Source organism: Scyliorhinus torazame, chromosome 3 (genome assembly GCF_047496885.1).
Source record: "Scyliorhinus torazame isolate Kashiwa2021f chromosome 3, sScyTor2.1, whole genome shotgun sequence".
In the NCBI taxonomy this organism is placed as follows: Eukaryota; Metazoa; Chordata; class Chondrichthyes; order Carcharhiniformes; family Scyliorhinidae; genus Scyliorhinus; species Scyliorhinus torazame.
Window position 1 is genome coordinate 314,317,136 of NC_092709.1, and position 22,723 is coordinate 314,339,858.

Sequence of the window (22,723 nt, forward strand, 5' to 3'; positions counted from 1 at the left end):
TGTTGTGTCTTCTCCACCCTGGAGGAAGCCCCAGTTTTAAAAATTTGAATAGAGTTAACCAAAAAGATCAAGCATCAAACTATCCAGCAAAATGAAGTACAATACAAGCAATTCATCATGAAAATTGCTATAGTCATATACAAATTGTCTCTGGTAAAGGAAAACAAGCTCTTTATTTAAAGTCTCACTCACCTCTCATTTGTTGAAGGATTGCTGTGGCCCGCAGGTTCTAAGTGCTACAATACTAAAGCTAAAGATTATAGACTTACTGATTATGGTCTGTGGGTCAGAAAGAATAAACAACAGTACCTCCTCTACAATAGTCCTTAATAACAGGGCCCCACAAGGCTGTGTACTTAGACCTGGCTATACTTCCTCTACACACATGACTGCCTGGCAAAATTTGGTTCCAACTCCACCTACACGTTTGCTGACGACACAACCATAGTGGGTCGGATGTCGAATAACGACGAGTCAGAATACAGGAGGGTGATAGAGAACCAAGTGGAGTGGTGCGATGACAACAATCTATCCCTCAATGCCAGCAAAACTAAAGAGCTGGTTATTAAACTAAAGACCCTGTCTACATCAAAGGAGCCGAGGTGGAGATGGTTGACAGCTTCAAATTTCTAGGAGTACACATCACCAGAGATCTGTCCTCGTCCACCCACGTTGACTACCACCAAGAAAGCACAACAGCGCCTATACTTCCTCAGCAAACTAAGGAAATTCGGCATGGCCACACTGACTCTTACCAACTTTTACAGATGCATCATAGAAAGCATCCTAACTGGCTGCATCACAGCCTGGTATGGCAACTGCTCGGCCCAAGACCACAAGAAACTTCAGAGAGTCGTGAACACAGCCCAGTCCATCACACGAACCTGCCTCCCATCCATTGACTCCATCTACACCTCCCGCTGCCTGGGGAAAGCGGGCAGCATAATCCGCAGCATAATCAAAGACTTTCCACCCGGCTACACCTCCCGCTGCCTGGGGAAAACGGGCAGCATAATCAAAGACCTTTCCACCCGGCTTACTCACTCTTCCAACTTCTTCCATTGGGCAGGAGATACAAAAGTCTGAGAACACGCATGATCAGATTCAAAAACAGCTTCATCCCCGCTGTTACCAGACTACTAAACGACCCTCTTATGGACTGACCTGATTAGTACTACACTCCTGTCTGCTTCACCCGATGCCGCTGTCTATGTATTTACATTGTGGACCTGGCGTTACCCTTTTATGTATTTTCTTTTTCATGTACTAAATGATCTGTTTGAGCTGCTTGCAGAAAAATACTTTTCACTGTAATGAAATGAAAAATCGCTTATTGTCACAAGTAGGCTTCAAATGAAGTTACTGTGAAAAGCCCCTAGTCGCCACATTCCGGCGCCTGTTCGGGGAGGCTGGTATGGGAATTGAACCATGCTGCTGGCCTACCTTGGTCTGCTTTCAAAGCCAACGATTTAGCCCTGTGCTATACCAGCCCCTCGGTACATGTGATAATGAACAAATCCAATCCAAAAGCTCAAGAGTAAAGCACATCATATTCTTTCAGACTCCTTCTAGTCTTGTTATAGGTTCCAGCTGCAACAATGATCAGTTTGCTACTCACATATGCATCAACATCACAGCTGCGAGAGCCAAAAACCACTTTCTTTTTTTACTAGCAGTAACACAAGAGGATAACAATTTATAAATCGGTTTGTTTTCCCATCTAGGGCACTATTATTGCTGCAAGAGGGATTTTATTTTCTCAGAGCATAAAGTTGTCAGTGACACTAGAAGAAGCCAGTGAGTTTGATTACGAGGACAGGTTGAGTAGACTGGGACTGTACTGGTTGGAATTTACAAGGATATTGCGGGGCGGGGGGGGGGGATCTTATAGAAATATTTATAATTTGTTCTAAAAGGGCAGCACGGCAGCACAGTGGTTAGCACAATTGCTTCACAGCTCCAGGGTCCCAGGTTCGATTCCGGGCTTGGATCACTGTCTGTGCGGAGTCTGCACGTTCTCCCCGTGTCTGCGTGGGTTTCCTCCGGGTGCTCCAGTTTCCTCCCACAGTCCAAAGATGTGCTGGTTAGGTGGATTGGCCATGCTAAATTGTCCTCAAGTGTCCCACGCGGACACGACATTTCTCCTCAGCTCAGCTGCTGCTGTAACACTTATGTATGTTTGTTACCTCTAATCATGAAGCCTGTTAAGTTTGGAGAAGGAGTAGAGGAGATTTACCAGAATGAAATCAAGGATGAGAAATTCCAGTTATGTGGAGAGGCTGATGGGCTGCACGGTGGTGCAGTAGTTAGCATTGCTGCTTCAGAGGACCCGGATTCGATCCAGGCCCGTTGTCCATGTAGAGTTTTCACATTCACCCGGTGTCTGAGTGGGTCTCACCCCCACAACCCAAAAAGATGTGTAGGGTAGGTGAATTCGCCACGCTAAATTGCCCCTTACTGGCAAAATAAAAAATTGCGTACTCTAAATGTGGAACAAAAAAAATTGTGGAGAGGCTGGAGAAACAAGGATTCATTTCCTTAAAGAGAAGGTTAAGAGGGATTTAGTAAGTGTTTACAATTACAAGGAGACATTTATTTATTTCCACTACCCGAGCACACAAATTTAAGATAATTGCCAACAGCCACATACCTTCTGCCAGCAGGCAGACAGTCCAGACTTGTCACGAGATAAAAGGTACCTTGCAGCGCCAATAGCATTTGCAAGGGACAACTTTGAATCTTAATTCTAGCGACAACCATATCCAGCTGCTGTAATTATTCTGGTACCAGGAATACCATGAGTGCGGTTTGGATTGAGAAATTCTTAAATGTAAAAACGCACCCACCCAACTTCACACACTAATAAAATCTTTCTCCATGGGGTGGGGAGGCTAGAGCTCCATGTCACATAGGACAGTTCAACATTTCTGATACCATATCAGTGCAGTAAAGAATCAACTTAAATCAATGTATTACATTTCCTGATCCATGTTTCCTCCAGCACAATTCATCCATCTGGTTATTTATTTTTTATTCGTTCATGGGATATGGGCATCGCTGGCTGGGCAGCATTTATTGTCCGTCCGAGGGCATTTTAAGAGTCAACCACATTGCTGTGGATCTGGAGTCACATGTAGGCCACACCAGGTAAGGACATCAGATTTCCTTCCCTAAAGGACACTAGTGAAACAGGTGGGTTTTTATGACACTTCACAAGGGTTTCATGATCATCTTTAGACTTTGAATTCAATGTTTTTTCTGTCAAATTCAAAATTCACCATCTGTCATGGCGGGATTCGTACCCAGATCCCCAGAGCATGATTCTGGGTCTCTGGATTATTAGTCCAGCGACAATACCACTCCACCAACAAAGAACAAAGAACAAAGAAATGTACAGCACAGGAACAGGCCCTTCGGCCCTCCAAGCCCGTGCCGACCATACTGCCCGACTAAACTACAATCTTCTACACTTCCTGGGTCCGTATCCTTCTATTCCCATCCTATTCATATATTTGTCAAGATGCCCCTTAAATGTCCCTATCGTCCCTGCCTCCACTACCTCCTCCGGTAGTGAGTTCCAGGCACCCACTACCCTCTGCGTAAAAAACTTGCCTCGTACATCTACTCTAAACTTTGCCCCTCTCACCTTAAACCTATGCCCCCTAGTAATTGACCCCTCTACCCTGGGGAAAAGCCTCTGACTATCCACTCTGTCTATGCCCCTCATAATTTTGTATACCTCTATCAGGTCGCCCCTCAACCTCCTTCGTTCCAGTGAGAACAAACCGAGTTTATTCAATCGCTCCTCATAGCTTATGCCCTCCATACCAGGCAACATTCTGGTAAATCTCTTCTGCACCCTCTCTAAAGCCTCCACATCCTTCTGGTAGTGTGGCGACCAGAATTGAACACTATACTCCAAGTGTGGCCTAACTAAGGTTCTATACAGCTGCAACATGACTTGCCAATTCTTATACTCAATGCCCCGGCCAATGAAGGCAAGCATGCCGTATGCCTTCTTGACTACCTTCTCCACCTGTGTAGCCCCTTTCAGTGATCTGTGGACCTGTACTCCTAGATCTCTTTGACTTTCAATACTCTTGAGGGTTCTACCATTCACTGTATATTCCCTACCTGCATTAGCCCTTCCAAAATGCATTACCTCACATTTGTCCAGGTTAAACTCCATCTGCCATCTCTCCGCCCAAGTCTCCAGACAATCTAAATCCTGCTGTATCCTCAGACAGTCCTCATCGCTATCCGCAATTCCACCAACCTTTGTGTCGTCTGCAAACTTACTAATCAGACCAGTTACATTTTCCTCCAAATCATTTATATATACTACAAAGAGCAAAGGTCCCAGCACTGATCCCTGTGGAACACCACTGGTCACAGCCCTCCAATTAGAAAAGCATCCCTCCATTGCTACCCTCTGCCTTCTATGGCCTAGCCAGTTCTGTATCCACCTTGCCAGTTCACCCCTGATCCCGTGTGACTTCACCTTTTGTACTAGTCTACCATGAGGGACCTTGTCAAAGGCTCCCCAACTTCCAAATTAAGCAAAGTAAGATGTGACAAGAGGTAGAATTGTCATGAGGTTATAACTGAGCTTGGCAACTAATGTCCAACTTATTAATGTAGGACTACCTCGGATGTTGCCTGGGTTAGAGCATTTCAGCTATCAAGAGAGACTGGATTGGCTGGGGTTGTTTTCTTTGGAGCAGAGAAGACTGAGGTGTGGGGGGGGGGGGGGGGGGGGGGGGGGGGACTAACCTGATTGAGGTGTATAAAATTATGAGGGGTGTTGTTAGGAAGGAACTTTTCCCCTTAGCAGAGGATCAATAACCAGATGGCATAGATTTAGGTAATGGTCAGGATGTTTAGAGGAGATGTGAGGAAAACCTTTTCGCTCAGGAGGGTGGTTGGAATCTGGAACTCACTGCCTGAAAGGGTGGTAGAGGTAGGAACTCTCAAAAGTTTTAAGTCAGTGTAAACTACAACCACTGTCCTTGCTTCAATCATCTTCACTTCCTCAAAATACTCAATCGTGTTAATGAGACACTACCTTCCCTTCACAAAACCATGCAGCCTATCGCTAATAAGTCCATTTGTTTCCAAATGTGAGTAAATCCTGTCCCTAAGAACCCTCTCCAATAATTTCCGACCACCGTGTAAAACTCACTGACCTATAATTTCCTGCTACCTCCCCGTGTCTGCATGAGTCTCACCCCCACAACCCTCAAATGTGCAGGGTAGGTGCATTAGCCACGCTAAATTGTCCCTTAATTTGGAAAAAAATTATTGGGCACTCTAATTTATATAAAAAATAATAATTTCCTGCTACCCTTCTTAAATAAAGGAACATTGGATATTTTCCAGTCCAGTGGGATCTCATCTGTAGCCAATGAGAATACAAAGATTTCTGCCCAGGCCCCAGCAATTTCCTCCCTCGGTGCTCTGGGGTAGATCCCATTAGGTCCTGGAGACTTATCTACCTTAATGTTTAAGACACCCAACACCTCCTTTTTGATATCAATATAACCCAGACTATCTACACACCCTTCCCTAGACTCATCATCCACCAAGTCCTTCTCTTTGGTGAATACTGATGCAAAGTACTCATTTATTACCTCACCCATTTCCACTGGCTCCATGCATAGATTTGTTCCTCTGTCCTCAAGTGTAAAAGCCAGGTATTTCAAATACAACTAGTATAGGTAAAAGATAGCTGTTTAAGTACTCATTTTTAAAAATGAGAATTTCAGCATACATAAATTCAGGACTTCAATATGATACATGAAACAGCATAAAATTCCATTATAAGATTATAGCAGCACAGTTGCAAGACAATTTGACACTGCTTGTGCTAATTGTCAAGGCCAAGGACTGAGTTCCATGGCAATTAGGTGGCAAGAGTCCAATGCAGTTTGTAAGAGCATTGAATCATATATATATATATTCTCGATATGAAGTCTCAATTGTTACATTAGCCAAGCCAGCTAAAAGATTAACAAAATATCACATTCCATAACATGTAGACATGAAACAATTAAAAAGCTGATGTTGCACATTGAAGATGGACGGCTTGCCATCAAATCAAGTGTGTTTGAGTCTAACCCAAACCAATTAGGATTATATTGGGGGGTGATTAGATGACTTAAGACAGATATGAAAGTGTATAACTGAAAAGTTTCCACCCGCCATTTTAGTGTGTTGTTGTGCTGTCTTTGGGGTGTTGTGCTGTATTGTCTTTGGGGGGGGGTGTTGAGGAGATGTCTTTGTGTTGTCTTTCTGTTAGTTTAGTCAGTTTTGTCCTTTATAGTCTCCATTTTAGAGATGTCTTTTGGGGGTTCTGTCAGTCTAACAGTCTGTGTCAGTGATGTTAGTCCACTTTTGACTTTGAGTTTGAGTTTAGCTGAAGATTAGCTTTCTCTATCTCTTCATGTTTCATTGCCAGACTTTGACCTTTTAAAAGTTACTTTCGAGCTGTCTGCCTAAGCAAAGAAAGATAATGCCTGTAATTATCTGAAAGCTTCGAATTGTCTACGAATTGCCTTTTAAATGACTTTCAAATTGTAATCAAGCAACTACAAATAAAACAATTCCTTTTGGCACCTGAGAAGTTTTAACTGCAAATTTCTGCCGAGTTCCAGTATTCGCAAAGTGCTACTGATAACCGAATAGCAGAGATAATATAAATTCCTTCAACTTTAACAGTCGAATAATACAAGGAATCGAACAACTTGGCATAGTCCAGAAATAGTACAAATCTTACAACTTGTCGTATTGCGCCAGGACTTGATTCATCAACTAAGCTTCCCCCAAACTTGGTGTAGTTCGACAGGTTAAGATCCCATAAATTATAGATTCCTTCACATACATAGATTTGTTCCTCTGTCCTCAAGTGGGCCAACCCTTTCCCTGGCTACCCTCTTGCCGTTTCTATACATATAAAATGCCTTGAGATTCTCCTTAATCCTGTTAGCCAAGGACTTTTCATGACCCCTTTTAGCTCTCCCGCCTCCTTGTTTAAGTTCCTTCCTGCTTCCTTTATATTCTTCAAGGATTCTGTTCTCCACCCTCTAGACCTTAAGAATACTTCCTTTTTAGTTTTGACTAGGTTCACAATTTCTCTCGATATCCAAGGTTCCCGAAACTGGTCATATTTATCCTTCATCCTCACAGGAACATGCCGATCCTGAATTCTAATCAACTGACTCCCACGTGCGAGATGTTGATTTACTCTCAGTCGCCTAGATCCAAATTATTCCGTTCCTGCCTAATATTATTGTAATAAGCCTTCCCCCAATTTAGCTTCTTCACCCGAGTACTACTCTTATCCTTATCCACAAGTACCATGGGCGGCACGATAGCACAGTAGTTAGCACTGTTGCTTCACAGCACCAGTGATCCGGGTTCAATTCCCGGCTTGGGTCACTGTGTGCAGAGTCTGCACGTTCTCCCCGTGTCTACATGGGTTTCCACCGGATGCTCCGGTTTCCTCCCACAAGTCCCGAAAGACATGCTTGTTAGGCGTATTGGACATTATGAATTCGCCCTTGGTGTACCCGAACAGGCACCAGTGTGGAGACTACGGGATTTTCACAATAACTTCATTGCAGTGTTAATGTGAGCCCACTTGTAACACAAACATTATTTTTATTACATTGTTCACAAAATGCTATCCCTACTGAAACTTCGACCTCCTGGCCAGGCTCATTCGCCAATACCAGGTCCAGTACGCCCCCTTCCTTAGTCGGCTATTTACATATTGTTTCAAGAAACCCTCCTGGATGCTCCTTACAAACTCTGCCCCATCCATGCCTCTAGCGCTAAGCGAGTCTCAGTCAATATAGCAAGAAGTCTCATAACATCAGGTTAAAGTCAAACAGGTTTATTTGAAATCACAGCTTTTGGAGAGCTCCTCCTTCATCAGGTGAAGAAGCCGACTTGACCCGACTTCACCTGAAGGAGTAGCACTCCGAAAGTTTGTGATTTCAAATAAACCTGTTGGACTTGAACCTGCTGTTGAGAGACTTCTTACTGTACCTACCCCAGTCCAGCGCCAGCATCTCCACATCATAGGGCAAGTTACTATCACCCACCACAACAATGCTGATGCTTTTACATTTTTCCAAAACTGTCTACATATCTGCTCCTCTATCTCCCACTAGCTGTTGGGAGGCCTGTCGCAATCCCCCAACATTTTGCACCCTTCCTGTTCCTGAACTCTACCCATATTGCCTTGCTGCACAAGCACTCTGAGGTGTTCTTCCGCAGTACTGATATTCTCCTTAACCAGTAATGCAACTCCCCCACCCCTTTGACACCCCCCTCTATCCTGCCTGAAGCATCCAAATCCAGGAACATTCAGCTGCCAATCTTGTCCTTCCCGCAACCAAGTCTCTGTAATAGCAACAACATCATAGTTCCAAGTACTAATAAGCTCTGTTCATCGAAACAAAGGCACTGTTTCTGACTACCAGTCCCATTATGTTTCATAGAACAAAGAACAGTACAGCACAGAACAGGCCCTTCGGCCCTCGATGTTGTGTCGAGCTTTGTCCGAAACCAAGATCAAGCTATCCACTCCCTGTCATTCTGGTGTGCTCCATGTGCCTATCCCAATAACTGCTTGAAAGTTCCTAAAGTGTCCGACTCCACTATCACAGCAGGCCTCACTCTAACCACTCTGAGTAAAGAACCTACCTCGGACATCCCTCCTATATTTCCCACCCAAAACCTTATAGTTCTGCCCCCTTGTAACAGCTACATCCACCCGAGGAAATAGTCTCTGAACGTCCACTCTATCTATCCCCCTCATCAGCTTATAAACCTCTATTAAGTCGCCTCTCAACCTCCTTCGCTGCAATGAGAAAAGCCCTAGCTCCCTCAACATTTCCTCATAAGACCTACCCTCCAATCCAGGCAGCATCCTGGTAAATCTCCTTTGCACCCTTTCCAATCCACTTGAGTGGCAACCTTCAAAGATCTGTGGACATGAACCCCAAGATCTCGGTGTACCTCCACATTCCTCAGAACCCTGCCATTGACCCTGTAATCCGCATTCAAATTTTTTCTACCAAAATGAATCGTTAAACTCCATTTGCCATTTTTTGGCCCTGCTCTGCATCCTATCAATGTCTCTTTGCAGCCTACAACAGCCCTCCACCTCATCTATTACTCCACCAATCTTGGTGTCATCAGCAAATTTATTGACCCACCCTTCAACCTCCTCCTCCAAGTCATTTATAAAATTCACAAATAGCAGAGGACCCAGCACTGAGCCCTGTGGTACACCGCTGGTAACTGGTCTCCAGTCTGAAAATTTTCCATCCATACACCACCCTCTGTCTTCTATGTGAAAGCCAGTTACTTATCCAATTGGCCAGATTTCCCTCTATCCCATGCTTCCTTACTTTCTTCATGAGCCGACCATGGGGAACCTTATCAAACGCCTTACTGAAATCCATGTATACGACATCCAACTGCTCTACCTTCATCTACACACTTAGTTACCTCCTCAAAGAATTAAATCAAATTTGTGAGACAAGACTTACCCTTCACGAATCCGTGTCGACTATCCCAGATTAAGCTGCATCTTTCCAAATGGTCATTAATCCTATCACCCAGGACCCTTTCCATTAACTTACCGACCACCGAAGAAAGACTAACCGGCCTATAATTACCAGGGTCATTCCTATTCCTTTTCTTGAACAGAGGAACAACATTCGCCACTCTCCAGTCCTCTGGCACTATCCTCGTGGACAGTGAGGACCCAAAGATCAAAGCCAAAGGCTCTGCAATCTCATCCCTTGCCTCCCAAAGAATCCTAGGATATATCCCATCTGGCCCAGGGGACTTGTCGACCCTCAGGGTTTTCAAAATTGCTAATACGTCTTCCCTCAGAATATGTACTTCCTCCAGCCTACCCGCCTGTATCACACTCTCATCCTCAAAAACATAGCCCCTCTCCTTGGTGAACACTGAAGAAAAGTATTCATTCAACGCCTCTCCTATCTGTTCGGACTCCATGCACAAGTTCCTACTACTGTGCTTGACCGGCCCTAACCTCACCCTGGTCATTCTTTTACTTCTCACATAAGTTCATAAGATATAGGAGCAGAATTAGGCCTTTCGGCCCATCAAGTCTGCTCTGCCATTCTATCATCTACTACCTACAATGTTACATGCCAAGAGCTGGATTGCGAAATCAGCCAGAACATCTCCTCCCTAGAACACATCATCTAAGAGCGGGAGTAGGCAATTTAGGGGAGGCAATGGCATAGTGGTATTGTCGCTCGGCTAGTAATCCAGAGACCCAGAATAATTATCAGGGGGCCCGGGTTCGAACATCACGGCAGGTGATGGAATTTAAACTCAATAAAATATCTGGGATTAAAAGTCTAATGATGATCGTGAAACCATTGTCGATTGTCGTAAAAACCTATCTGGTTCACTAATGTCAATTAGGGTTGGAAATTTGCCATCCTTACCTGGTCTGGCCTACATGTGACTGCAAACCCACAGCAATGTGGTTGATTCTTAAATGCCCCCTTAAATGGCCCAGCAAGCCACTCAGTTGTATACAACCATTACAAAAACACAAAAATAAAAGAAACCGGACGGACCACCCGGCATTGAACCAGGCACCGGAAATGACAACGGCAGATGCAGCCCTGTCGACTCTGCAACGTTCTCCTTACCAACATCTGGGGGCTTGTGTCAAAGTTGGGAGAGCTATCTCACAGACTAAATAAAAGCAAATTACTGCGGATGCTGGAATCAGAAACCAAAAAGAAAATGCTGGAAAATCTCAGCAGGTCTGGCAGCATGTGTAGGGAGAGAAAAGAGCTAACGTTTCGAGTCCAGGTGACCCTTTGTCAAAGCTAAAGACAGAGAAAGTGGGAAATATTTATACTGTGGAGTGAGAATGAAAGATGAGTCATAGCCACAGAAACCCAGAGAAACGGGGTGCTAATAGCCACAGAAAGCAAGGGGAAAGAGTGTGGCAGTCCCCAGAGAGAACAAAAGGTGTGAAAGGCCAAACTGCAGAGAAACTATCAGAGGGTAAACTGTGACCGATGTAGATGTGGGGAGAGGGGAAGGGGGAAGCAAAGGGGAAAAAGGGTAACGAAAGCTGAATAAGATGGTTAAAGAAAGACAAGAAAGAAAGGGTAAAAAAGTTAAAATAAAATGGGATAAAAATAAACGGGTCGAGGTGGGGTAGAGCTAATAATCTGAAGTTGTTGTATTATCTCACCAGTTTCATCTTCCAAGGGGCCAACATTCACCTTGGTGACTCTCTTCCTTTTTATGTACCTGTAGAAGCTTTTGCTCTCCTTTTTGATGTTTTGTGCCAGTTTATTTTTGGTAATTTACCGTAGCTTTTTTTTTTTATAATTACTTTTTTAGTATCCCTTTGCTTGTTTGAAATTTTCCCAATCTTCTAGTCTGCCACTGGCCTTTGCAATATGATAAAACTTAATATTTGTCTTTATAATGTCCTTGACCTCCTTGTTTAGCCATGGATTTTTTGTACCCCTCTTCCCATCTTTCTTCCTCACTGGGATATATTTTAGTTGTGAGGAATTGAGTATCTCCTTTAACAACTGCCACTGCTCATCAGCTGTCCTACCTTTTAGCCTTCCTGCCCAGTCTATATGGGCCAAATCTGACCTCAAGCCTATGTAATTTCCTTTGCTTAATTCCAGAAACTAGTGTGGGACTCCACTCCCGCCCCCAAAAGTGAATTGTGAATTCTACCATACTATGGTCACTACACCCTAGTGGATCCTTAACTATGAGCTCATTAATTAATCCCTTCTCATTCCAAAATATGAAATCCAGAGTAGCCTCCTCCCTATTTGATTCCCCAACATACTGTTCCAGGAAACAATTTCTAATGCATTCAATGAACTCTGCCTCCAGGCTATCTTTGCCAATACGATTCCTCCAGTCTATGTACATATTAAAATCACCCATTATTATTACCGTACCTTTCTTGCAAGTCCCCAGTATTTCCTGGTTTATACTGTGCCCCTTTGCAGAACTACTGTTTGGGGACCTTTGGATTGCACCTACCAAGGACTTCTTCCCTTTGTTATTTCTTAATTCTACCCAGATGGATTAGACATCCTGATCTCCAGTGCTTACGTCATTTCTCATTACAGCACTGATCCCTTTCCTCACCAGCAGGGCTAGACCACCTCCTTTTCCTTTCACCCTATCTTTCCAAAATACTACGCACCCTTGGATATTCAATTCCCGGACCTGGTCTCCCTGTAACCACGTCATAACCTTTTGTTTCTATTTGCGCCGTTAGCTCATTAATTTTTTTACGAATGCTTTTTGCATTTAGATACAAAGCTTTTAAATTTGTTTTAATGTTAGATTTCCCTACTTTTCTATAATTCTTTTATATACTATAAAACTCTTGTATACCATGCAGGCAGCCTGGTAGCACAGTGGTTAGCACTGTTGCTTCACATCGCCAGGGTCTCAGGTTCGATTCCAGGCTTGGGTCACTGTCTGTGCGGAGTCTGCACGTTCTCTCTGTGTCTGCATGGGTTTCCTCTGGGTGCTCCGATTTCCTCCCACAAGTTACGAAAGACGTGCTGTTAGGTAATTTGGACATTCTGAATTCTCCCTCCGTGTACCCGAACAGGCGCCAAAATGTGGCGACTAGGGGCTTTTCACAATAAATTCTTTGCAGTGTTAATGTAAACTTACTTGTGACAATAAAGATTATTATAATTCCTTGGTGCATAAAGACAGTCACCGGTTCTGTCCCTCAGTTTTGTTTTCTGGTAACCATCCACCACATTGTTAACCTGCTCTCTTGTCTCCTCCATTAAATTGGGTTTTCTAGTTTCCCCTACATCTGAACCCCCCCCCCCACCCCATTTAGTTGAAAGCCCCATCTACTGCCCTAGTTGCTTGATTCATTAAGACTCTGGTCGCTGCATGATTCAGATGAAGACCATCCCTTTGGAATAGGTCCCCTCTTCCCCTAGTAATAATAATAATAATCACTTATTATCACAAGTAGGCTTCAATGAAGTTACTGTGAAAAGCCCCTGGTCGCCACATTCCGCGCCTGTTCGGGGAGGCTGGTACGGTTATTGAACCCGCGCTGCTGGCCTTGTTCTGCATTGCAAGACAGCTGTTTAGCCCACTGTGCTAAACCAGCCCCTGGTACTGGTGCCAATATCCCATGAATTCAAACCCATTTCTCCCACACCAATCTTTGATCCATGCATTTACCCTATTGATCCAATGCTAATAGCTCATGACTCAGGTAGTAATCCAGAGATTATTACCATTTTGGGGCGGGATTCTCCGAAATGGAGGCAGAGTGTTCACACCGTCATGAACGCCGTCGAGGTTCACGACGGTGCGAAACGGCCCCTGTCCCGACCGATTCAGGGCCTGATAATGGGCTAGGAGCGGCGCCGCGTCATTTACGCGCGCCAGGCCTTGGCGCCGCGTAAAGGCGGCGCCGCATACATGACGCGGCCGGCGCCGCATAACTGGCGTCACCCGCGCATGCGCGGGGTGGCCGGCGCCAACCTGCGCATGCGTGGTTGCCGTCGTCTCAGAGTCCGTCCCGCAAGAAGATCTTGCGGGAAGCGGAAGAAAGGAGGTCCTCCTTCAGAGCGGACAGCCCGACGATCGGTGGGCACCAATCGCGGGCCACACTCCATTTCAGGCCCACCCCCCCGCCCTGCAGGCCGCCCCCCAGCATTCCCACGCTGTTCCCGCCGGCAGCGACCAGGTGTGGACGGCGCCGGGGGTAACCCGCCGTTTTGGGCTGGCCGTTCGGCCCATCCAGGCCTGAGAATAGCAGGGGTGCCGGAGAATCGCCACTTTGGGTGTCTCGGGCGATACTCTGGCCTGCGCCGCGCGGAACTCGACGGGGCCGTTCTCGCCGCTTGGGACAATCGCAGGAGGGCGTCGGACCGGCGGCGCGGGAAAATTTGGCGACCCAGACGATTCTCCCAACCGGCGCGGGAGTGGAGAATTGCGCCCTTGGTTCTGCTTTTTAATTTAGCTCCTAGCTGTTCATACCCGCTTAGCAGAATCTCTGTCCTTGTTCTACTTATGTCGTCGGTACCAACGTGGACCATTTCAACTGGATATTTACCCTCCCACTCTGGAGGTTCCTCTGCAGCTCAGATGAGATATCCTGAACCCGAGCATCAGGTCGGTAACACAACCTTCGGGATTCTCGATCCTGGTCACAGAGGAACAGTCGATGGTAGCCATGATGGGGAGGTGCCGGTGTTGGAATCAGGTGGGCACAGTAAGAAGTCTTACAACACCAAGTTAAAGTCCAACAGGTTTGTTTGGAGTCACTAGCTTTCAGAGCGCAGCTCCTTCATCAGGTGTGTGCACTCAGGCGACTCATCTGATGAAGGAGCTGCGCTCTGAAAGCTAGTGACTCCAAACAAACCTGTTGGATTTTAACCTACAATGCCCCTAACTATACTATCCCCGATTACAACTACATTTCTTTTCTCTTCTCTCTTCCCCCCCCACTTGAAAGGCTCCATGTACCACGGTACTGTGGTCAGTTTGCTCATCCTCCCTGCAGCAAGCACCTCTCCCTGCCTGCTTTTCCAGTTAGTCTTAATGGCCTTATTCTCTAGTTCCCACTTAGTTATTTCACCTGCTAACGTAGCTCAAAACTTAACCTTTTGTTCTCTAAGGAAGGCAAGCCTAGCTTTATTCAGTCTCTTCCAGTTCCTCATCCTAATCAAGGGGTTGGTTTAGCACAGTGGGCTAAACAGCTGGCTTGTAATGCAGAACAATGCCAGCAGCGCGGGTTCAATTCCCGTACCGGCCTCCCCGAACGGGCGCCGGAATGTGGCTTTTCACAGTAACTTCATTGAAGCCTACTTGTGACAATAAGCGATTATTATTATCCCTGGTACCATTCTAAAAAATCTCTTCTGTCACCTCTTCAAGTCCTTGACATCCCTCTTATAATTCAACACAAAACTCCAAACCTCTCAACTTATCCTGCCATCTTCAAAAATTTGAGTACATACTCCTATTCAAAACTCTCCATTTTGCACCTTCTTTGGAATTACATACGAGCTTATGAATTAGGAGCAAGAGTAGACTGTGAACAGCCATGTGGGAGTAGGAGTTGTACCTATTAATAAAGTGTTTTGGCCACACCAGATGTTAATTGCCGAGCAAACCAAATCCCAGAGGGAAACTTTTGTATTCTAAAAATAAGAAAACATTTTTTAAAATTAAAGTACCCAATTTTCCCCACCACCCCCAATTAAGGGGCAATTTACAATAGAATATAATTTACAGAAGGAGGCCATTCAGCCCATCGGGTCTGCACCGGCTCATGGAAAGAGCACCCTACACAAAGGTTGGTGGAATTGCGGATAGCGATGAGGACTGTCTGAGGATACAGCAGGATTTAGATTGTCTGGAGACTTGGGCGGAGAGATGGCAGATGGAGTTTAACCTGGACAAATGTGAGGTAATGCATTTTGGAAGGGCTAATGCAGGTAGGGAATATACAGTGAATGGTAGAACCCTCAAGAGTATTGAAAGTCAAAGAGATCTAGGAGTACAGGTCCACAGGTCATTGAAAGGGGCTACACAGGTGGAGAAGGTAGTCAAGAAGGCATACGGCATGCTTGCCTTCATTGGCCGGGGCATTGAGTATAAGAATTGGCAAGTCATGTTGCAGCTGTATAGAACCTTAGTTAGGCCACACTTGGAGTATAGTGTTCAATTCTGGTCGCCACACTACCAGAAGGAAGTGGAGGCTTTAGAGAGGGTGCAGAAGAGATTTACCAGAATGTTGCCTGGTATGGAGGGCATAAGCTATGAGGAGCGATTGAATAAACTCGGTTTGTTCTCACTGGAACGAAGGAGGTTGAGGGGCGACCTGATAGAGGTATACAAAATTATGAGGGGCATAGACAGAGTGGATAGTCAGAGGCTTTTCCCCAGGGTAGAGGGGTCAATTACTAGGGGGCATAGGTTTAAGGTGAGAGGGGCAAAGTTTAGAGTAGATGTACGAGGCAAGTTTTTTACGCAGAGGGTAGTGGGTGCCTGGAACTCACTACCGGAGGAGGTAGTGGAGGCAGGGACGATAGGGACATTTAAGGGGCATCTTGACAAATATATGAATAGGATGGGAATAGAAGGATACGGACCCAGGAAGTGTAGAAGATTGTAGTTTAGTCGGGCAGTATGGTCGGCACGGGCTTGGAGGGCCGAAGGGCCTGTTCCTGTGCTGTACGTTTCTTTGTTCTTTGTTCTTTACCCAAACCCACACCTCCAGCCTATCCCCATAACCCAGTAACCCCACCCAAAGCCAAGGGCAATTTTGGACACTAAGGGCAATTTAACATGGCCAATCCACCTAACCTGCATATCTTTGACACGGACCGTGGACGCAGGCTGAAAACTTAGAATCCACCCCCCCCCCCAAATCGGCCGCGCACCAGAGGATCTGACTGCGCGGATATTAACCCCAGCAGCCTAGAAGGCCCCCCGTGTCCGATCCCCCCGACCCCCACCAGGACGGCCGCGGCCACGCGAGCACCCCGACCGGTGGTTAGAACCAAGCCGTCGGGAACTCGGTCGGTCGGGAGCGTAGGATCGCTGGGCAGGCCTCTGTCAATGGGCCCCCTGCCACGCGGAGTGCTCCGCGATCACGCCGATTTACTCAGGCACAGCACATAAGCAAAGCAGCTAATGAAATACTATGGTTTATTACAAGAGAAATTGAACATAAAAGTTATATGGTACATTGGTGAGACTGAATTTCAAATACGGTATGCATTTTCGGTCTAAGGATGGATGTAAATGCATTTGAGGTTTACTAGATTGATACCTGGAATGAGCGGGTTGCCTTACGAGGAAAGGTTGGAAAGACTGGGCTCGTTTCCATGAGATTAGAGAAGCGATGACTTGCTTGATGTATACAAGATTCTGAATGGACTTGACAAGGTGGATGTGGAAAGGTTGTTTCCTCTTTGGGTGATTCCAGGGGCCATCATTTCAAATTAGGAGTCAATGGGAAGAAACTTTTTCTCTCAAGAAGTTTGCACAACATTTGGAACTCTCTACCTCAGAAGACGGTGGAAGTAGCACTGAATATGGTTATAGGGGAAAAGAGTCCTGTCCACTGCCTCCCACCTCTTTTCCAGTCCCAGTGGACACCTCTCTTTTATAAACATAAAATCAACGGTTGAGTCATTTCATCAGTCGATAATCTATTCTCATATTTACTTTACCTCTCATTTCCTCTTGTAGATTCTATATGCTGCTTGGTACTCTACTGCTAAAGAGAATAGACTGGTCAGCTGTGTCAAAGGCAGCAGACAGGTTGAGAAGGAGGAGAATAGTTTACCTTTGTCACAGTCACATGGGACATAATTTGTGACTTCAGGAGGAGTGCTGCAGGGACAGATGCCAGATTGCTGGGATTCAAACATGGAGCCCCAGGAAAATTTGGCACAGATTTAGGACCAATAAAACATTCAAGACCAGGAACGCGAGATCAGAGGAGATGGTAGTTTAAAAGGATGGTGGTGTCAAACGTTGGGTTTTTTTTGGAGTGGTGATAATGGCAGATTTAAAGAGATGGGTTAGTACCTAAAGTGAGAGAGCTGTTTACAATATCCAACAGGAAAATTGTAATCTCAGCAGATTAGCAGAAATAGGGTTGAGGGAATAAGCGGTGTGTGTTTATGGGAAAAATTAGTTTGGACAGAGCAGGTGGGGAGATAGGAGAGAAAGACAAAGCTCAGGGTAAGGAAATGGAGGAAAGCTGCAGAGGCCTAGTTTTAGTCAGAACAATAGGGTGGAAGACTAAATGTGGAGATGTGGATGTTAGTTGAAATAGTGGCACATTTAGTCTCAAACATTATAGATGCAGCAGTAGTTTGTCAGTTAATGTACATTCTCAAATATTTCAATTCTTCACAGCTAAACAACATTACTTATATTGTCATATATGCTGTTGTTAAATGTTGTTAAAGTACCTCTTGAGTATTTTAGTGATACAAACAGGTTAGGCCAGGCAACAAGCCTTTTATGAAGCATTAAATGTGCTGTGTTGATATTATCAGAGCGGCTTTGAAAAAAAAATTGCAGATGCATTTGTGCTGTCGAGTGGAGAGTGACGAGCTATTCGTAATAATATAACATCCTCGTGCCACACCTTCTGATCCATTTGATATTGACGGTCAACCAACCTGCAAAAAGCTCAGGTGACAGTTTGAGAAAGATGAGCAAATTACATCATATTGATAATGGCAAGTTGAAAAATATCCATTCTGGTGGTCACGTAGATCAAATGCTTTTTCAACAAACTCAGTACATTGGGCAATTTTTGTCCATGAATAAATCAAATCAGAATTAATCCTAGCTGTATTTTCTGTAAAAATAAATTCTGACTATATAGATATGCATATTTCCTTAGGGGTCCAATGTCACAAAAATGTGCTTTCCGTAAATAATTTGATATCTCCGGAGCTGGTTTTGCACACTGAACTTTTAAAAGGGACATTTTACAGAAACAAAGAGACTGACTTAAAATGGCTGCCAATTTGTATCTCTGCGGCAACATTCCATTTCATGGATAGGTCTATGGAAGCCCCAGAGGTGAGGACTTCCCTGGAGATGAGAAAAGTTTCCTATTGCATCCAAATGAATGAATGAACCATTGAGGAGTTAATTACTGGAACATAAAAAATGTATCACCTTGGTTATCAGTGTCTAAGTGGAGCAGTGGCACACATGAGCTGTCAACTAACTCCCTTTTAGGATACCCAACTGACATGGAGTGATCATGTGACATTCTATACATTCTATAGCAGAAACAAAACTATTGAAATCCATTGGATTTCAACAACTACGTTTCCAGAAGAAAAGGGGTCACATCAGCCACGACTAAACAAACTGCCTCAGCTGAAGAACCAACACCTCCAGATAGCGAATATTTATTCCCTTTTTTAAAAAAATCTGCACTTCAACTTGTAAAGTTGTGTTTTTTCGACATGTTTGATGTTTGAGTGCCTGTCAGTGGGCAGTATAACAATAATTTTATAAGAATCTTTACGGTCACAAGTCGACTTACATTAATACTGCAATGACGTTACTGTGAAAAGCCCCTAGTCGCCACATTCCAGCACCTGTTCGAGTACACAGAGGGAGAATTCAGAATGTCCAAATTACCTAGCAGCACGTCTTTCGGGACTTGGTGGGAGGAAACCCACGCAGAAAGAGGGAGAACGTGCAGACTCTGCACACAGTCACCCAAGCCGGGAATCGAACCTGGGACCCTGATGCGGTGAAGCCATAGTGCTAACTGTGCTGCACAAGTAGGACGTAGTTATACATTAACTTTTTAATATTTTTGCTTGCGTGGGTTATAGCATAATAAAACTAACCCTTTGCGTTTAACTCAAGGAAATCTGTTTGGCTTAATTCTGAGAAACTTACAGTCAAGTACATACTGAATTGGCAGCACAGCATCCTTTTTAAAATTCAAAACTTATGCTCTTTTTTATTTTAGAGGAATATTTTAGAGGAATTTATAATTTTAACACTTTTCAACAATAACATCCAACAGAACACACAACAAAAATAACCTTAATCTCCCCCAAACACAAACCCCAACCAACATGGCTTATAACGACACACGGTCAGCACTCCCGCCATTGATTTTCCTACCCTTATTGGCTGCTACCTCCGGGCGAACCCCTCAAAGCAAATTTAATTTTCTCAAGCCTCACACACCCCGCCATGACGCTAACCCAAACCCCCGGCTTCGGAGGCTCCGAGATCCTCCATCTCAGTAAAATCCGTCTCTGGGCCCCCAGTGAAGCAAAGGCCAAAACGTCGCCTTTCTCACCCCCTGGGCTCCCGGGTCTTCTGACACTCAAATGTTCGCCACCTCTGGACTCGGCACCACCCTCCCTTGCAGGACCTCTGACGTGACATCCACGAATCCCTGCCAAAAGCCCCTCAGCCTCGGACACGCCCAGAACATGTGAACATGATTTGCACGACTTCCCCCACAACGCCCACACTGGTCCTCCACCTCCTCGAAGAACCTGCTCATCCGGGCTAGTCATATGAGCCCGGTGGACCACCTGGAATTGGATCAGGCTGAGCCTGGCACACAATGAGGTTGCGTTCACTCTCCGCAGGACCTCCTCCCAAAACTCAGCCTCCAACTCCCCCCCCCCCCCCCCAAACTCTTCACCTCCCCTTTTGGGGCTCCCTCCCACTCCATCAGTTCCTTATAGATCTCAGAGACCTTCCCCTCCCCAACTCCTGTTTTCAACATCATCTTGCCTTGTAACCCCCTTTGTGGAAAGCTCGAGAACTGCTTCCGTACAAAATCCCTCACTTGCAGGTACCGGATCCCATTCCCACCTGGCAACTTAAACTCCTCCTCCAGCTCCTCCAAACTCATAAAACCCTCATCATGAAAGAGATCCCCAAATCTCTCGATTCCTGCCTGCTGCCATCTCTGAAACCCCCCGTCCAGCCCCCCACCCCCCGAGCGAACCGGTGGTTATCGCATATTGGTGCCCATACTGATGCCCCCGCCAAACCCCTCAGCTGCCGCCACTGTCCCCACACCTTCAGAGCTACCACTACTACTGGGCTTGTGGACAAAACTTATGTTCTAACCAAACAGAATGCGAATCGAGGAAAACCCAGTCTATCCCTCACCTGGTCATAACACCCAATATGAAAAAAGCAGAACGCTACATCAGGTGAAGGATACTGCAAATATGGTGTATACTATTGTTATAGACCACATTGCTATAAATGAAGACAGCTTTAATTTTGCTGGTTGCCCTGTAATGTAATACTACAAGAACCACAAAGATGTGGAGATGCCAGCATTGGACTGGGGTGAGCACAGTAAGAAGTTTTACAACAGCAGGTTAAAGTCCAACAGGTTTGTTTCAATGTCACTATCGATGGGACAACAGGTTAAAGTCCAATCTCGATTGTGACATTGAAACAAACCTGTTGCACGTCAACCTGCTGTTGTAGAACCACAAAGAGGTTGCTTTAGTTCTTTTGCCAGAATCGGGTGGGCGAATCACCAAGCAGTTCCGCAACTTAAAAGTACTAAATCCTCAAGTCCTTGATCTATGCCAGTATGCCCAAATTTCACAAGTTTTCAATCTACAGGACTCCAGCCTAACAGTGTTTAATGTTTGTACTTCATACTCACTGAAATTTCAACAGACCCACCACACTGGTTGCAAGTCGCAAGCGAGGAAGTGCAGGTCCTCAAAAAGAATTATTGAAATTACAAAACACTGGATGAGGCAGCATCCATATCACATTGTCGGTGATAGAAATACGTATATGCCAATTTGCTAATTTTGCCAAGAACAATGTGCCAAATTAAAATGCAAGAACAGTATTTTAAAAACGATACAGTTCATTGGGCACTAGCGGAGGCTTTTCTTTAAGGACAAGTGAATTAAGAGTGTCAACCCGAAAGAAAGGCTTGCGACGCCAGGCTTCTCTGTCGATATTTCTGGTTACTGTTCAAACGAGGGTACATAAAAAGCCTCCAGGATTTTTTTTTTAAAAAGCAAATTTTGGAACAACCGGGCTGCAAAGCATGGTCAGTCAGCCCATGTATGACGGACGGTGGGGGTACAAGAAATGACTCGATTTTTTTTGTTGCAGCAATAAAGGACACAAAACTGGAAGAATTTTAAAGATAAACACACTGAGCCGGTCTTTGTTTTCGGATGCTTTTAAAAAAAAAACAGTAACAACCCTCGCGACCCAAAATAAATCCTCTCTCAAATTTTAAACTGGAAACTGCGTTGATCTTAATGCAGCATTTTTCCCTCGGATTGTGGACAAATAAAATAGATTTTTCCAGAAGCAGAGGGTACAAAACGCGTGACTATTGACACTTTCTGCCAGGCTTGAAGTCGTGCGTTTCTTGCTTTCAACGGGATCGTGTGAAAACGAATAGGCAATTAATAAATCGCGCGAAAAAAAAACTGGGTGACAAATCCGTTCACGCGTGCCTGGAAAAGGGCATGGTGATGGGAGGTTTAAAGAGACAATTTGAAAATAAAATGCCCCCCTCACCACAATCTTTCGTCGCGAACAAGCCGCCTGTGCACACCTCCCGGCCACCTTTTCTTACCTTCGCTGCCTCTGCTCACTCCCGTTGTCTCCTCTTCATCACATAACAGTCACACGGCGGTCTTCGAGCCATCCGTCGCCCGGCGACATTTTCTTCGCGTGTCTTCGTTATTTCATTTGAGTGGGGGAGAAGCGAAGAGAAAGGTGGATTTTAAACAAATATTTCCTCCGCTTGCTGAGACACTCGTGATTTGTTTTTTTTTTACATCATGCACCGTCAAGATCAGAATCCTTTCTCTCTCCCTCCCCCCTCATAGTAATAAATAAATAATCTTCTCCTTTGGAAATAAAAACGCAAGCACCAACTTCTCCCAATCCATCCTGCGCTCTCCCGTCCGGAGCAAACTGGGGGTGGGTGCTCGAAGTACAATAGCCGCCGTCGGTCACTGTTGGGAGGGACAGCGAGAGCCACGCGCGCCCGATTGGGGGGGGGGGGGGGGGGGCAGAAAGAGGATTGTGACGCTCCTGTTGACTGGCATCTCCTCGCTCCAATAAGAGTCCCGCCTTCCGTTGACGGGGGTGGGGGTCTTTCAGGTGG

General features: G+C 45.2%; 1 protein-coding gene across 1 annotated transcript in view; it reads right to left on the reverse strand.

Annotated features, from left to right (window-relative positions):
* st3gal5 (ST3 beta-galactoside alpha-2,3-sialyltransferase 5) overlaps positions 1–22,605 on the reverse strand; it is a 102,583-nt gene extending 79,978 nt beyond the window's left edge. The window contains exon 1 of the mRNA XM_072497565.1: positions 22,187–22,605. The gene's annotated coding sequence lies outside the window, so the exon portion shown is untranslated. The remainder of the gene's footprint in view (positions 1–22,186) is intronic.
* Positions 22,606–22,723: the final 118 nt, after the last annotated feature.